Raw genomic sequence first — 18,340 nt, forward strand, 5'->3', positions numbered from 1 at the left:
AATATTTGTGTGTCAGTCACTTCAGTCGCATCCGACTCTTTGTGACCCCAGGGACTATAGCCCTCCAGAATCCTCTGTCCATGGGATTTCCCAGGCAAGAATACTGGAGTGGGTTGCCATTTCCTTCTCCAGGAGATCTTCTCAACCCAGGAATTGAACCCAGGTCTCCTGCATTGTAGGTGGATTCTTTACTATCGTCTGAGCTACTAGGGAAGCCTCTACAACTACTATATATCAGCTATCCCTTCTCTGGCTGCCCGTAGGAAACAAGATTCCAAGTTCTCCAAACCCATCATGTGGATCCTGTAATCCCAGGAGGCAATGAGGTATCCTTCATTTCACCCACTGGGAAACAGGGCTAAGATAACAAGTATTTGACTAAGCATCTGCCATAGATCCCCTCTACGGGGGAGACAAGAGTGGGAGAACTGAGGTGTCTGTTCTTCAAACACGGAGAAGGCCAGAGGTACTTAGAAAAAAATCTTTAAAGAACAATGGAGGTGTATACACGTCAATGCTACCCTCTCGATTCATCCCACCCTCCCCTTCTCCCGCTGTGTCCACAAGCCCATTCTCAACGTATACATCTCTATTCCTGCCCTGCAAATAGGTTCATCAGTACCATTTTTCTAGATTCCATATATATACATGAATTGACACATATACACTACGTGTATATTTTACACTACGTGTAAAATAGCTAACTATTGGGAAGCTGCCATGTAGCACAAGGAGCCCAGCCCGGCACTCTGTGACGTCATAGAAGGGTGGGATTGGGGAAGAATGTGGGAGGGAGGCTCAAGGGAGAGGGAACAGATGTACACACAAGGCTGATTCACACTGTTGCACGGCAGAAACCAACACAACGCTGCAAAGCAATCATCGTCCAATTAGAAAAACAGAACAATGGAGGGGTGAGTGGCATCAATGCTGAGCTCTGGTGGAACCAACAAGAGCACGAGGAATCCAGCTAGGCTGAGCCGAGTGTCAGCTAATAAGCTGGGAAAATGTTGTGGAGCAGGTAGGGTTCAAATGAGGCTTTCCAGAAACAAATCTTGTTTCCATGACAGTTCACTTTACATGTCAACTTGATGTAGGGCTGAGGTAAGAGGTCAAACCTTATTCTGGTGGCCTGGGAGGGTGTTTCTGGATGAGATCACCATTTGAATTGGTGGACCGAGCCGACTGCCCTCCCTAATGTAGGTGGACTCGAGCAGTTGAAGGCCTGAATAGAACAAACAGGCCACGTAAGAGAATTTCTTCTGCCTGCCTGCACTCTGGGACATGTGTTCTTCCTTGCCTTCAGACTCAGACTGAAGCATCAGCTCTTACCAGGTCCAGAGTCTGCTGGCTTTTGGACTAGAACTTTACTCCAGTGGCTCTCCTGGTTCTCAGGCCTTTGTACTGAGACTAGAACTAACTCCTCAGCTCTCCTGGGTCTCCAGGATCCAGCAGATCGTGGGACAACTCAGCCTCCCTCATCAATGAGCCTGTTTCACACACATCTCCCCCATCCCCCCCCCCCACACCCTCTTCCGATTCTGTTTCTCTGGAACACCCAGACTAATACACTGCCATTGACCTGGCAGAGAAGAAGGGAGAAGAAAGCTTTCAGAAGCCTAAGACACAGAATGAAAAAAAGGCAAGAAGGTGGGAGCAAATAAATGGGACAGGACATGAGAGGGTAGCTCTGAAGGGGAAAAGGGGACAAACAAGAGGAATGCAAACTGTGAGGTAGACCAGATGGCCTAAGAACAGGGGCGACTTCTGTATGTGACCCTCATGTAGGCAGACAGCAGGATGCTATGATATTGGGATTCACAAAAAAAAGCTGAATTTTAGGGAAAGGAATCATACATAGATAAGAGCAGCAAAGACTGGAGCTAGATGGCCACTATATTTGACCAGGTAGGAGGAGGGGTGTGCGTGGGTGCATATGTGTGTGTGGCAGTATGCAGGGGCAGACTGGCAGGAAATCTCTTCCTCCTTTCAAAGCACTAGACTCTCACACTCCCTGTGACTTAATCAACATTTTGGGAGCAGTTCAACTCCCTACCCATGTGCAAAGGCCAAACAGCCCAGGGAGAAGGCCACCTGCCAGCCCCTAATTATCTGAGATAACAATTCCCAAGTCCCTTGCTTGACCCCTCTGGACCTCAATTTCCACACCTGTGAAATGGAGACCCAAGCTGTTTTCCTCAGAGGAGGACTGTGAAGATAAAGTGAAAGAGGTGAAAGAACATCACAGCAGGAAGTGACTCCGTGAGAAGGCGGGCACCCGTGGAAATTGCTCTGGTGTAAAGTCTGATGAAAGCACCGAATCAGCCCACAGTCCACTGGAAAAGCAGGCTTTTCCGGAGGACTACAGAGGATCACCTCCATAAAACACACCCGGGGTCTATTTAAAGTTGTAGAAAAACAACTTGCTAAATCTCAGTAATGAGTCATGAGCACACACCCTTACCATCCCCACTACCGCCAGGATGTCATGGCAGGCTCAGGTGAGATCAGGTGGTAGGAACACTCAGCCATGTTTAAGGGAACCCTCAGGTCTTGCTCTGTGGTGGCGGGAGTGAAGTCTGCTGACTGGGGACTGGGGGATGGGAGGCTTAGTTAAAGCAAGACACGCTGGAGAAGACAAGGACGGAGTCAAACAGTTCCTGCAACCGATGGTTGAAACCCCACAGTCACAAACCCATAATGGCACTCACCCCAGAATCCCAGGGCATCCCCTTTCCTCCAGGGAACTCCATCAAGGGCAAGATTCTGCCTGTGGTAAGTCTCTGCCAAGCACAACCACTACAGAAAAGAACCATAAGTGCTCCAGGCCTGAACATGAACGGAAACCGGTAATATCAAACTCCGATAAAGCAGAAAGCTCAAATCACAGGCGCTGTAAGCAAACAAATGATCCAAGAGCAAGTTAATGTTGGCGATGTAACAATAGCAGCTTCACTCAGAGAGCTGACCGTGTGCCTGGTTCTGTTTCTCACTGCCTTCCACATTTTATCCTTTCCTTCTCACAGCCCTGGAAGGTATCATCTCCATCTCGCAGGTGAGGAAACCGAAGCATGAAGAGGTGAAGAAAACTGCAGAGGCTCACTAGCAAGAAATGGAGCTGGGATTCAAACCCATGCAAGAGCCTGTTTCCCAAATCTGTGCTCTTTGGAAAGTGCTGAAGTACAACCTAGCGTTCTCTACCTTCCATCTATAAAAGGCAAAAACTGGGACTAACACTATAGAAACTTCTGCCCAGCGAGAAAGTCAGAGAGAATTTGTCTTGTCTCTTGGCTTTTCTGATTTCTCTAAAATGAACATGATGTGTTTCTGCAGAAAAACAGAAACCAAACCTAACCAATTTCTTCCAGTGACCACCCCCCCAACCCTCCTGCAAATCCCTCCCACATAGCTCCCAGGAGATGAGCAGCACAGAGCTCAGCAGCCCACCTGAACACTCAGCCTGTCCAGAGCAGCCCCTCAAAAACAGAAATGCAAATGCCATCCCCCACACACACACATCCCCTCCCCCAGCAAGGCTGCACCTCAGGCAGGCTGCCAAGAGGCTGGGCTGGAATCTGCTGTTGGCTACCCAGTGATCTGATTAAGAAATGTTGGTTAGTGGGGGAGTACAATTAAAAATACATCAGCCCTGTCTTAAAAAACTCACCTGTCTTTTTCGAGAACTTACTCAACAAAGCAAAGAGCTCTGCTGGTTAACGACTAGCCAGCAGAAGGCCCCTGGACTTGTCATCAAGACTTCCTGGATGAGGGAAAAATTCCCCAGTTGCCCCAAAGAATTTGATGGGCAAGCGTCAAGAGAGATGGCTCATGGCCGAGAACACCCTTAGGCTTCCAGACGAGAGTCTGGACCACTTCTGCAACTTCTTATGGTAAGTAGACATACACATTCATGCTTGTGGCTGCTACAGAAGGTCTTCCTGGGCAGTGAGGGAAGGCTCCTTCAGGAGGAGACAAGGAGGTGAGAACCACAGGTGTCCACCTCACCTGCACTGGCGGGCACTGACACAAGTCAGAAAATAGAAAGAACCCTCCACAGGTGGTTTTTTTTTTTTCATCATGAACAACTTACAGGGCTTATCTATCCTAGGGACGTACACAGAATGTATCGCGCCACCCCCACCCCAAACCCCCTGGGAAAACCCTTAAGCCAGCCTGAAGAGTGGTACAGATGAACCAACAAAACCCTCTATATGGGATGCCACCTACCCTTCCCTGGACATTTCTCATCTGCTCAAGTTTGCAAAAGACTAGTTGTATAAAGTTACTGTGATGTGCTTGCTAACATACAATGTTTCAGGAATCCTGAATGAATTCATCTCTCTGAGGGTTGACTGCCACTGCCCAGAGGCCCTAGCACCCTAACAGGGCTCCTCCACACATGTCCCTCTGCCCCAGTCCAAGCACAGCTGGAGGGCTCCGCAGCATTCTCTGCTGTCTGGAAAGCCAGGCATCATCTGTCCCAAGCTAAGCGGGTACGTGGCAGGAGGAACTCTGCCTGGCAATCGCGAGCCCTGGGCTGGGGCCCCAGGCCTGGCATGTTCCAGCTGTGGAGGGAGGGGCAAACCTCTTCCTTCAGTTCTTACACCTGCTGGATGAGAGGCATGTTCTGCTCAGGTCACAGGGCTTTCTATGACAATCAAATGAAATGACGTAGATCACGCCACTTTAAACACATCAAAAGCCCCATGCTGGGCAACATTAGCCATTCACTGCATCAAATCATAGAATGGAAGGCATTGAAACTGAGACCTGAAAGGGAGCCCTAATGCTAAAGTACAAGTCAGAATGCAGGAGGCAAGACCATAGTCACACAGAATGGAATCCACTTCTCTTCATAGCAGAGGAAGAAATCGGGTGAACCTGTTCAGGGCCCACCTCTGTAGGGGCTTAGAAGGAGCTTGCACAAATCCTCCAATTATGTCCCCCATCCAGACACTGGTGATGCCCCAAATGCTAGTGCCAACACTGTTCTCTAGGCAAAGAACTGGCCTGTGCTCCCTGGGTAACAGATGCCAGGCGTGTGTCATCCCCAACACCAAGGATCAGAAGTAAAATTCAGCCGCTTGCACTTGCCTGTGACATACAAACTAAGCAGACAGAAAAAAATACCATGTTATATTTCCATAAGAAAGTTTACTTAACATTGTAAGAAAGCAAAAATTGCTTTTTAATGACCCCTAAAAAGATACACAGAATCCTTACCTTGTTATTAATGGAAGTATGGCCAACCAATGCACACACTGATATGAACTGACCCATTAGGTCCTTCTCTGAAAGACATTCAACAACTCTGCCTGGGACATGTGTCCTGCCTACCACCCTGTCCCATGAGAAACCACCAGACCACAATTAAAAATCAGTTGAAATGCACAAAATTTTTCCCAGGTTCCTCCTCTCCCAGCTTCCCACTGGCTCCAGCCCGCCAGCCACACTGACTGCGTTAACCTGTTCCTCCGGCCTGTGATGCAGCGAGGGCCTCCCCCTTTCCAGCGTCCCCAGAGGAGCCTGAGCATTTTCTCATTGCTCCCTGACGCCAAGTGACAGAAGCAGAAACCAGAATTCAGGACAAGGATGCAGGAACGCAATACAGATGGAAGACGGCAGTACCGACCCACGAGTAAGCCTTCACTGCAGTCTCAGCTCTGCCACTGCACTTTCTCTGGACTCTGGGCAACTCATCTGCCCTCTTCTAGCTCTACTGCTTTCATCTGGAGGAGGAGGAGGCTGGGCGAGATTAACTTAAGGTTCTTTCTAGCTCTAATATTACAGATGCCAAACTGCGATGTGGAATTTTCACTTTCATCTGCTAAGTTTCTTCCTAGGTTCCTCTTAACATGCCCAGTGATAAGTAATTTTCCAGAGTCAACAATATCTTTATTCTGCATATGGTTCTGTATAAATTCCAAGAGGAACGTGCTTCTAAGACCTAGTTACGGGTCAGCCTTTAGTAGGGGCTGCTGAGGGGTTACTCCTGCCCAAGAAAGCTCAGTGAATCCCTCTGAGACAGCATCCTCAGTGACCCTTCACCTCCCAGGGCCCTGCCATGCTGTTCGCCGCACGCACACATGCCACGGACACACAGCACCACGTGAGAGCTCACCCAAAATACTACTTCTAGGTCTTCTGTTTTCTATCGCCCATCCTCGTTTTCCCCACAAATTCCTACTTCCCTCTTGGCCAAGAAAACCTGAATTGCTAAAAGTAACTCAGTTCTGAAAATTCAAGTGGGATAACGAGTAATTCTCAGTCCCTCCACTACTGGATTTCTATGCAAACGAACTCCACAGGTTTCCAAGAGGCATTTTCTCGGCGTGAATTCATAAGAGCAAGTGAAACTACTCTCATCCTCTCCACCCCACGTTATCCCAAACCCATATGCCACTAGCCACAGACCCAAACCGTTTAAAGCCCCAGCCTGTTGATGGAGCAGCAAGCCTCTGACCCTGGGTCTTCAGGTCAACTCTGATTCACGGCGCAATAATAACTTAGCATCAGTTTATCACTAACTGCTTGACATGTTCACCTGATCCGCCCATCTAAACTGTAAGCTCGGGGCCCAAGACTTTTCCTTTATAACCCGCACGCCATACTTGGTAAGGCCTGGTACTTCCACCCCTGAGGCCTCACCCCTAGTGACTCCTCCCTCCCACTCCTCCTGCCTCTCCATACCTCCCACCTTGTAGCCTCAGGGATGACCCTAGTGGAGAAAGGAAAAAGATGCCTGCTGTCCTCCTCCTCCCCTCACATCCTGACCCCTCCCTCCACTAAAGGGTTTGTGAAGATTTACAACTGATTACAAAATTGCAGAATGAAATAGACATGACTAAACAGTACTTCTTTGGAGCAGGGCTTGAACTATTTTCCTCCAGGGACACATCAATGCCAAGTGAGGCTCACAGCTTGAGGAAGACTCTCCCAGGCATGTGCAGAGATAAAGCACTTCTTAGCTTCCAGTCCTAACACTGTCTCACACAGCCCTCTCGAGAGCATACTAAAATACCTGAGTATACTGATAAAGGAATGATGTGCAATCAAGATACACACACAGCCAGGAAAAAAAAAAAGTTTTGTTATATTAACTATTACCGAAAAGAAATTACTTGAGAGATTCCTCATAATTGACCACAATATATTAATGCCAAAAAAGCAGTATTTTTCAAGCTCCAAGCCCCCAACTCACTGCCTATATCATTTCCAGGCTTTAGCTGCAAAAGACATTTCCCTCCATTCATGACAGCTTGCACCATGAATCTTTGCACATGTCAGGAGGACTGTTAAGACAGGCAGCCACAGCCCTGTGGGAAGTGGTCTCTAACCACATGCAAAACCAGTGACAATGGAAAAGTAAAAGGTGCTGAGCCCCCAGCCCACCTGCCACCACTTGCCTATACACACCCACCAAACTAGCCTCCTTTCTGACCTTGGCCCCAGGCACTGAAACACTGCCATGGCACTCAGCACAGCGCTTTGCACTCCCTGGAGCTAAATCGTTATCATAATTGTTACTGTTCTTTGATAGCAAGGTAGGCTGAGCAGTGCTTTAAAAAAGCATTCGCAGCTCCAAAACTATGGGGCAACAGGCAGTTTCAAAGCATTTAGCTGGATACTGAGATCTGTGTAGAAACCTATTTGTCACCATGACAGGAGGTGATAATGTGACATTTCACAAGTTTCAAAACAGCAGGGGAAAACCACCTCCCCTCTATTATTTGTAGCAATGCTGGACTTCCAAACACACTCTTGGCGTGAACTATGAATCACTTTAATTATTCAGCAGGCTGAATACCAAACCAACCAGGGTCCACAATCAGATCTGTGCCTGAACTTCTTGTAATGAGAACATTTTTAGCTTCTGTACCTGCAGGTTTCCCCACCGGTACCATTTTCCCCAACAAATAACAGTGTGCAAAATTCTTTATTGAAAGGGGCTCCTATGTCCACAGTGGGCTCTGGCAAACAACACATTTCCTGTTTTCTCCCCTCCCCAAGCACACCAATACCGCCTCTTCACTTTAAGAATAAAGTCAAGGACTCAGTATTATGCCACAAAAAAATCAACGACAGAAAACCATCCCTGAAACCACCATCCACTTTCTGCTTTGAAACGGTGTCCGCTGCTGTCCTTCAAGAATCCCCCAGAAATTTAGAAACAGAGAACATCAGAACATTCTTGGGCGGAAAGAATGTACGTAAGTGGCTATGTCTCCAAGGCTCAAATCCTGCTTCTGCTACTTTCTAGCTGTGTGACCTTATCCAAGTTACTAAACCTCTCTGGTTTCAATTCTCTCTGATATTAGAGAAAACAGAAACTTCCCTCCTTTCACAGTTGAAAGGATTGAGTGTAACATTAATATATACGATTCACATCATGACGGTTCAATGTCAGTTAGTAATGCTAATAAATAACAATGCTCTCCCAAGGACTAACAGGCCTGGCTAATAGCAGGCTGCCACAGACTGGGGAAGAAGGTGACCACGAATGTCCGCCGCACTGTACCAGTAAGACGCTCATCACTGCCAATGACCCTGCCCTTCTTCACCATCGCTCTTCTTGAGACTAAGGCTGCCTGCTCAGATTTGCTCAGTAATGGATCATGAGAGTCGTCACAGAGCAAATGGCAAGAAGAAATAAGGCATTAAGTTTCAATGTTTAAAAACTGTCAAGTGAGGGCATGAAACTCAGGAGCTTTAAGTACCTCAGCAAAAACCTGAAAGGCAAGTAACTTTTATAAATACCCTTTAATCCCTTAAAATCATTAACATGTTTTTTCCTTCACCTCTTTCTCTCAACACCGTGGTTATACCTACAGCTGCAACTGCTCACTCAGATGTATTTAAAAGTCTCAACCAAAATCATTTGGGGGTGGTGTTTTCTATGAATTTATAGAGACCCATGAGCATATTAATAGTTATTTTTTTAATAAGCTTGAAAAAACTCTCCAAGACCACCCTATGCTCCTGAGGACAGAATTAATCCAAGATCTAATTGCTTCCTCCTTGTAGTAAAAGTAAAAACTTCAGCAAGAAGTGCGTTTCAAGTCATTCCTTATTTATGTCCCCTTAAAAGCACTTCCACAGGGACCACCACACCTCAGGCAAAAGGAAACTCATCTTACCCGAGGGAAGCCTGATCTTCCTTCTTTCCTATTTTCTCAGTTTGGGGGCTCTGTTCAATTGGAAAATCGTTGGAAAAAAAAAAAAGCACAAACAAGACTCTATACACCAAGATCAGAAAGGGGGTCAGGAGAATGCTCACTGCTTTGCGTGACACTAATGTTAGAGCCTCATTTCTAGTCCAAAGTATTGCAAGAACCAGTAGCTGTACCAGTCACTACATCCGGGGATCGTGAGGAACCACTGGCAAGATTACCTGTCAGAATCCTACACACTAACCCATCATGAAACTGGGAAGAGAGAGCAAAGTCCTGTCCACGGTCTGAAAAACCCTTTCGGGATTTTTCAGAAATTGGAAACTGCCTGATTTTTCACAGCACAGCCATACAAGAGGAGGCCACAGAGCAGTGTCTCTCCTCTGTCCTTCTCAGAATCGCCTGGCGAACGTGGTCAACAGGAAAGGGCCAGGCCCGCCCTGACTCCTGGAGTTGTCATTGTTTGCCTCTTGAGAAATTTTAATGCTCGCTTATCAGGTATTAGAGAGGGCATTGCTTTAGCGAAACTGAAAACTTCAAAGATGAAGATGACTTCTAAGATCATGTCCAAGTCTAACACTCAACAATGGCTGAAAAGCACCGCCTCTCTCGCACGTCCCACACCACGTCCACCCCACGCTCCAGAAGTCTCCCCGGGTCTCCACAGGGAGGAGCCCCTCAAAGATGGACCAGTCGTGAGGAGAGCAACCTGCTCTGATCGCACTCGGCTGTTAACTTGGAACAGTTACTAAAAGAATGGACAAAGTGCTCAGCTTCAGTAAATCCCCGGACATCACTACATTTAATCACATTCCCCAAGCTTCATTTACTTTTTAAACCACCATTTCTTCCGCTTTACTTCTACTTTCTTCAGCCACAGAGAAGAACTGCCTGGGGGATTACAACAATTCCTCCAAACACTGTTCTGGGAATAAGAGTTCCAGGAGGATCTGAAGGCAGCGGGGGAAGGAGAGCTGCCTTCTTAGGCACAGCTGAGAAAGGCAGACTGAACAAAGGGCAAAGGGAAGGACAGGCGGGAAGAGACTCAAAGTTCATAAGCTGGGGACCTCAGAAATGGGACCCGGAAGGCAGGTGCAAACAACTGTAGCAACTGCCCAGGAATGACAACCTACAGCCAAGGGAGACTGCATAAACACAGAATCACCTCCATTCTCCACACTTCTGCCCTGGAGTGTGTGTCACAGTCCAGCTTCAAACCCTTTCAGGATTTCCAGAAATTGGAAACTGCCTGATTTTTCACAGCACGGCCATACAAGAGGAGGCCACAGAGCAGTGCCTTTCCTCTCTGTCCTTCTCAGAATCGCCTGGGGAACGTGGTCAACAGGAAAGGGCCAGGCCCTCCCTGACTCCAGAAGCCCGGGCCCCTGCATTTGCCGTTAGCTCTCCAGGTGAGTCTGTACACATCAGGTTTGAGATCCACTGCCGTGGAGCCACAGAAAAATGTTAAAACCACAAAAACAGAAGAATCTACAAGATACATGGTTAAGGGGGAAAACGCAAGTACATCAATCACAGTGTCTTCAGGTGCCAAGCATACAAGATGGGGAGTGAAGATAAAGGGAGAGGAGAGACATCGGCAGGACGGACGAGCAAGACATCCTCTGCTCCCGTCCCACATCCCTCATCCCAGCGACACTTTGACATCCATCCACCCACAGACAAAAGTGCCGTGAAGGAGATGGGGGGTCTGGTACCTTATGCCAAGGAACCTGGGAGAGGTATCACCCTCCCAAGTGTCAGGAAATTAGCCTACAGACCTTGGTCTCAGCTATGGACTCTGAAGTGGCCCATGAACTGGCTCCAGCTGCCCCCTGAGAACACACAGAACCACATGCAGATGAAAGCCTTCTAGGAAATCTAAAAGTCCAGTGGAGAAGTTCTAGCATACCACCGAGCAAAAAAAAAAAAAAAAAAATCTGCATTTGGAAGCTTTGGAGAGGTCAGAGGACCAGTGTGACTTTCCTGACATCACCTTCTCCCAAGGGAGCACAGCTCAGTGCCAGGAGACAGCCCCAGCCATGGTTTCTCCCTTGAGATGGGGAGTGAGGGCATGTGTGTGAGCACCAAGCTTCCCCAAGTATAGAGAAGAGGTTCATTTCTCTCCTACCTCATCCAGAGTACTGAGCCTGGGATGGGGGGGTGGGGGTGCAGAGCAGAAAGAGGCTGGGGAGAACAGCAAATCGGACTCTTGGAAGGTGTTGAAAGGGACACAGATCCTACTAACCATGCTGCAGACTCCACTAAGAAGCTTGCCCACAAGCTGCTGGGGACACCTTGCCCACGAACCACTAACTGGCCCACAGGCAGCCCCAACACCCCAAACTCCTCACCCATGCACACCCTCACCCCATGGCCAGCGTCCTGTGAGCACTCTTGGTGGCAGTGAACATGAGTTTTAGCAGATGGCTAGTGAGCATACCCAAAGCCAGAGTCTGCAGGCCAGGGACAGATCACAAATCTAAGCCCTAGCACCACCCCTGGGGAGCAGAAAGGAGGCTGTCGGCACCTGCCCTGGTACATTGCAAGACATAAGAAAGCGTATAAGCTTAAGAATTTTGTCAAAGGATATAAGCTTAATAATTCTGCCAAAGGAGAGAGCAAGAAATGTGGAGCATGTGTATCCACAGCTCTGAGAGTCTCAGAATCCCTAGCAGGGCTGACAGGTGTTTGTCTCCAGAAGTCAGTCAGTAAAGACTGAAGGAGGTAACTACCATCACAAATGTGAAGACAGCAATTTAAGACCTCGAGAAACATGAAAAATCAAGGAAACATGGCACCAAAGAATCACAATAATCTTCCTGTAACCAACCCCAAAGGCATGAATCTGCAGTTTATGCTAAAGAATTCAAAATATCTATTTCAAGGAAGCTCAATGAGCTACAAGCCAACAAGATACAAGAAAGACAACTCAATGATTCAGGAAAACAGGGTCATGAAAACGAGAAGTTTAACAAAGACTGAAATCATAAAAAAACCAAACAAATTCTAGAACTGAGGAATTGAATGAAATGAAAAATGCAGTCAAGAGCATAAACAGCAGAATGGAGCAAGCAGCAGGAACAATCTGTAAAGTAGAATAAAGGACCTTAGAAACTACCATGTCAGAGGAGAAGAAATAAAAATTAAAAAGAGTGAAGAAAGCTTATGTGAACTATGGGATGCATCAGGAGAAGAAATCTATGAAACACCAGAGTCCCAGAAGGAAAAGAGAGTGGAGGAGCAGAAAGCTAATTTAAAAGAAAAGAATGGCTGAGAATGTCCCAAATCTAGAAAGAGATTTGGCCATCCAATTTCATGAAGCTCATACATTCCCAAACAAATTCAACTTAAACAGAATTCTCCAAGACATACTGTAATAACCTGTCAAAAACTAAAGACAAAGAGAGAATCTTAAAAGTAGCCAGAGAAAAGAAGCTTATCACTTACAAGGGAATTCCAAAAAGGCTATGAGAAGATTTCTCAGCAGAAACTTTAAAGGCCAGGAAAGCATAGATGCTACAAAGTCCTCAGATAAAAAACCACCAACCAAATATACTTTACCTTGCAAAGTTATCCTCAGAAATGAAGGAAAGATAAATGTGTTCCTAGACAAAAATAAACATAGTTCATCACTAGACCTGCCTTACAAGAAATGCTAAGAGGTATTTAAGCAGAAATGAAAAGACATTCATCAGTAACACGAAAACATACGAAACCATACAACACACTGGTAAAGGTTAATACAGCTAAACTCAGAATACTCTAATACAGTAATTAGGTACTGTGCTGACCACTTAACTCTACTAAAGAAGTATTAAAAAATAACGATAACTGTATTTGCTAATGATGTTACAACATAAAAAGGTAAACTGTGACATTTAAAAAAAAGTGTAAAAAGGGTAGAGTTTTTATATACAATCAAACTTAAGTTGATTACAACATAACACAGACTGTTATATCAATATATAAGCCTCATGGTGATCACAAAGCAAAAACATGTAGTTTTTTGTTTTTGTTTTTTTTATAAATTTATTTATTTTAGTTGGGGGCTAATTACTTTACAATATTGTAATAGTTTTTGCCATACATTGACATGAATCAGCCATGGGTTCACATGTGTTCCCCTTCCTGGACCCTCCACCCACCTCCCTCCCCATCCCACCCCTCTGGGTCATCCCACTGCCCCGGCCCTGAGCCCCTGTCCCATGCATCGAACATGGAATGGTGTTCTGTTTCACATATGATAATATACATGTTTCAATGCTATTCTCCCAGAACGTCCCACCCTCACCTTCTCCCTCAGAGTCCATAAAATTGTTCTATGCATCTGTGTCTCTTATTCTGTCTCGCATATAGGGTTATCGTTACCATCTTTCAAATTCCATATATATGCATTAGTATACTGTATTGTTGTTTTTCTTTCTGGCTTACTTCACTCTGTATAATGGGCTCCAGTTTTAAAGGTAAAGAGAAGGGAATCAAAGCATACAAACTATGAAAAAAATCATCAATTCAAAAAGGAAAATACCAAGAAAGGAAAAAAGGAACTACAAAACAGCCAAAAAAGCAGTAAGATAGCATTAGCAAGTCATTATCACTATTACTCAGAATGTAAATGAACTGAATTATCCAATATAAAGGCATTGAGTGGGTGGATGGATGGATTTTTTTTTTAAGACCCAAATATACGCTACCTATAAGGGACTCACTTAGCTTTATGGACACATACATGCTCAAAGTGATGAAATGGAAAAACATATTCCTGCAAGTGGAAACCAAAAGAGCAGGGATAGCTATATTTTCACCTGTTCTCTTCCTGAATTCTGTCTCCCACGTGGACTGTACACTTTTTGCAAGAAAAGGCTATTCCTCAACCACCTTAACATTTCTCTTGATGCCTAGAGTCAACTGATGCCTCCAGAAACATAAGACATATCATTTAGAGACAGACCCTGAGCTCTGGAATTAAGTTCCTAGAAGCTATTATAAAAGCTTGTTTTGAATTGTTCTGCCTGATTATAAAGTATACGTTCCTCTATGAAGACAACAGCCTCCTCTTTTCCTCTTTGGAGCCACACACCAACCCAGAAAACTCAGGGAAACAACATTCCTTATGACCAAGTTTACAGCAAAATTCTGCCCTTGTGTTTGGATTTCTGCTGAACACAGAAATCCCTGAAACCATCTCCCTCTTCTCATTCCCTCTTCCCTTCAGTGAGAACAAAATCGGCCACATTCCCTTTGAATTTCACTTCTTCAAAGGAGCCTGATTAAGGTTGTTCAAGGCACATTAGTTGACAAGTGAGGCCAGAATATAATGTATAGGAGAAGCTATGAGACAGCAACTGTGTAATTATGAGAGGAGAACAGGTAATTCAACAGTACTGAGTCGATCCCATCTGTCTCTGCCAGAGTCAAAAACCCACTTACACACATACACACACACACACACACACACACCTTTCTTTTGGCAGAATGGAACCCACTAGGTAAAGGGAGAGGGATTCCAGGCTGCCCCAAAGCCACCTCCCTGGGCTTGACAGAGTTAAAAATTCAGTTTGGCTCAAGCATTCTCAGATAGCAGAGAGTATATGTGTTTGAACTGCTGAGTTGGATAATTTTCTGCTTATTCCTTAAATATAAGTGGGGATGTTATAAATAACTTAGTGGGGATGTTATAATAAGTTGCATAGCATCAGTCTCACTATTTTAAAAGCAGGCTCTGAAATGTCTGGATGCCACTAGAAAATGCTATGAAGTTAGTGGATACCTTGTCCATGGACTTTGGAGGAAATACTGCACAGTGCTAGGTGCTAAAGACACGAGCAGGCCCTTGTGGGTGTTTGTAAGGAGGGGATTAACAGTTTTTATAAAATGCTAGAATTTACATTAAAGTGCTTTTCATGTCATCACTTTGCATCCATACAAAAACCCCATCAGATACATGATGTTCATTATCATCCTAAGAATCTAGTCACAGAGCTCGAAAGCAGACCTTCAGAGCCCGCACTGAGAAGTTCTACCCACAGCTCCACGCAGCCTCTCAGCTGTGACCTTTCAAGGCCAGCTAATTTAGGGGCTTCACAGAGAAAGAAACTGATAAATCAGGTCATGCTCCCAAGGTCACACAGCATGTCCATGGAGAAGCCTTCCTGTGTTTGTGCTATTTAACTAGAGTGACCATGTCAACTGGAATACTCCATTTAGGGGCTAAGAAAGCCTTATATCTATACTACTATCTATCTGCTTTCAGACTCTGAAAGGACTATGTCAACTAATTTATATTTTTTTGTTTTTTTATATCTATGCAGGTTAATAAGAAAGATTCAAATGGGGCTGTGATTTTAATTTCAAGATGAGATACAATTAAACATTAGCTGACAAATACAAAGCCTTGTGAGCCTCTGTGACCGCCACCACTCTTGGAAGGCCTTTGCTCATTCTTCTCAATCTATTCAAATCTAAATCATAGTCCAAGGTTGAGCTCCAGAAGCCCAGTGTGTGTGCATGTGCATATCTCTGTGTATGTGTGTGTGCAATGCAGTTCTGAACACACCCAGAGTAGGTAGCATAGAGAATGGAAGAACACACACCTTAAAGTCTGAGACAAATTCCAACCCTGCCACTTTATGGCTCTTTGGAAATTAATATCATTTTGTTTCACTTCTCTCACATGTAAATAAGGAGACAACTTTGTACCTTAGACAATTACACCACAGAGCAAAGGAGATAAGGTTTACCCTGGTACAGGGCTGGCACGTAGATGTTTAATAAATCACTATTAGCTCCATGAAACATCCCTAAACTACCCAAATCTACCATCATCTCTCCATTTTCAATTGCCAAAACATTTAACGGTCCTGTTGCAGGCAATTGTGTATTACAGCAGTTGGTATCCACAGTTTATCTGCCCCAAAAGACGGGCACTTTGGGGCGGTGGGGAGTGAGGAGCTGGGAGGAAAGCTAATTCTTACCTTTATATCCCTTATAGCCTTTTGTAAAATGCTCTTGATAATAGAGGCTCTGATATTTTGGAATGAGCTAATTCAAGGGAAAACAAGCTTCAAGCAATTAGAACAAGAACAAGGACCGCAAACGCAGTTTATCTTCCATTCAAAGGTTTAGCAGATATACATCCCATTGCACTGCCTGAGCCTCTGGAGGGTCCTTAGTTCTCATCCACCAAGAGAGGAAATTCACACTCATCTACGTTTTCAATAAACATTCCGCAGCCTGCTATACACTAGCACTGTGCAAGCCCCTCTATGCGTGTGTGTTCAGTCACATCCGACTCTTTGCAGGTGACCCCATGGGCTGCAGTCCACCAGGCTCCTCTGTCCATGGGATTCTCCAGGCAAGAATACTGGAGTAGGTTGCCATTTCCTCCTCCAGGGGATTTTCCTGACCCAGGGATCCAACCCACATCTCCTGTGTCTCCTGCACTGCAGGCAGATTCTTCACCCACTAAGCCATCAGGGAAGTCCCATGCAAGACCCTAGGAGAACCAGAGATGCCTAGGAAATAGAACACGCCTTCAGAGCAGTCCTGGCATAATAGAATGGCATCTACCAAAGGTCACACAAGCAGTAAAGAAGCACAGACAAGGTCCTGTTCTTCCAAACTCCACCTGGGCCTCAGTTTTCTCAGCTGGAAATGAGGAAGCTGCATAGACTTGCATGGACTGTCTCCAAGTTCTAGTACACCCCTATTAGCCTGTTAATAAATTGCCACTGCCATGTGTAAAACAGACAGCTAGTGGGAACCTACTGTGCAGTACAGGGAGCTCAGCTCGGTGCTCCGTGAGGACCTAGATGGATGGGATGGGGGTGGGTGGTGGGAGGGAGGTTCAAGAGGGAGAGGATATATGAGTACAGATAGCTGATTCACTTCCTCGTACAGTGGAAACTAACAACATTGTAAAGCAACTATACCCTCCCCCCAGTTAAATAAATAAATTGCCTCTGGAGACGTGTTAAAATATGCATGTATATTTCTACATGTAACTTAGTAATATTGTTAAAAGCAATGTTTTCCCGAAAGAAACAGAATAACTGTCACTTCAATCCCCAAACAGAGATGTCAGGGTTTGGCATTCCTTCCTGCCGTCTTTCCCACCCAGGACACACGTTGTGCATGACAAGAAGCTGTGGGAGAGAAAGGGATCGCATGAAGTAAACCCAGTCGGGGGCAGAGGACACAGCAAATGGAGTCATGCTGCTCGGAGCGGACCGGAGACTGTAGGAGGAGCCGGTGGTCCAGGAGAAGACTAAATCAAAGAACAGCACAGGAAGAGAATGCTAAATTATTCTGGTTCCATTTAGATGAAGGATAAAAGGCCCAGCCCACCTCATTAGACCCGGAAAGGATCTCATCTAAACCACACTGAAATACTGGGTTTTTTGGATGGCTCCTGAGTCATCAAGAAAATAAAGTGAAATTAGGCTCAGTAGCCCCTATTTGATGAATCCTCCCCAAATAAAGTCTGAGAAGCACTTTGATGCCTAAGTAAACCCTCAGTTGCCCATAAAATGAGCAATCTATTACCCTATTTCCTGGCGGTTCAGAGGAAAAGCTTCCCTCCTTGTATTTGTTTAAGTACCAGCGCCCAGCCATTCTCCCTCAGAGAGATGAGCAAAGACCAGGGATGTCAATTCTGAGGAGTGAGGTCCAGGGTCTCATGAGTGGGGACCCTCGTGCCACCAGCCCCACAACAATGGGCAGCCTGGGGTGGACCCAGCTCTCTCAGCCTCAACAGGTACATCTTACTTCCATTTTCCCAGGACCCTCCCGTGCCATGCTAAGTTGCTTCAGTCGTGTCCTACTCTCTGCGACCCCGTGGACTGTAGTCCATGGGATTCTCCAGGCAAGAACACTGGAGTGGATTGCCATGCCCTCCTCCAGGAGATCTCCCCGACCTAGGGATCAAACCTGCTTCTCTTATGTCTCCTGCATTGGCAGGTGGGTTCTTTACCACTAGGGCCACCTGGAAAGCCCTCCCAGGACCCTGTTCTCAACCAATAAACAAGCTAATTTAATTCATGCTAATAAATTCCTGGTTACCTTTCCCAAATAGCTTATTTATAATAATACTGTAAAAATGTTTAGCTAATTTGAGGAACTCTCAGTAGTATTTTGGGCAGACCAGAGTGCACGAAATATTCAGGTCCACA

At 45.7% G+C, this 18,340-nt stretch overlaps 1 protein-coding gene and 1 long non-coding RNA gene across 10 annotated transcripts in view; one reads left to right on the top strand and one right to left on the bottom strand.

The window, feature by feature from the left end:
* The window catches only part of MYO5B (myosin VB), a 337,885-nt gene that overhangs the window by 261,232 nt on the left and 58,313 nt on the right, over positions 1-18,340 (bottom strand). The window lies entirely within an intron of this gene.
* Positions 801-15,561, top strand: LOC145534485 (uncharacterized). 3 transcript variants are annotated; one of them, XR_014074660.1, is made up of 6 exons: positions 801-1,021; positions 3,027-3,890; positions 5,407-5,638; positions 8,011-8,206; positions 8,443-8,736; positions 15,482-15,561. It is a non-coding gene; the product is annotated as an uncharacterized LOC145534485 (long non-coding RNA). The 3 variants fall into 3 exon arrangements; XR_014074661.1 differs by having other exon boundaries at positions 801-914; XR_014074662.1 differs by lacking the exon at positions 8,011-8,206 and having other exon boundaries at positions 801-914.

Source organism: Giraffa tippelskirchi, chromosome 14, assembly GCF_054371585.1.
Source record: "Giraffa tippelskirchi isolate mGirTip1 chromosome 14, T2T-mGirTip1v1.2.pri, whole genome shotgun sequence".
NCBI classification, from domain to species: domain Eukaryota; kingdom Metazoa; phylum Chordata; class Mammalia; order Artiodactyla; family Giraffidae; genus Giraffa; species Giraffa tippelskirchi.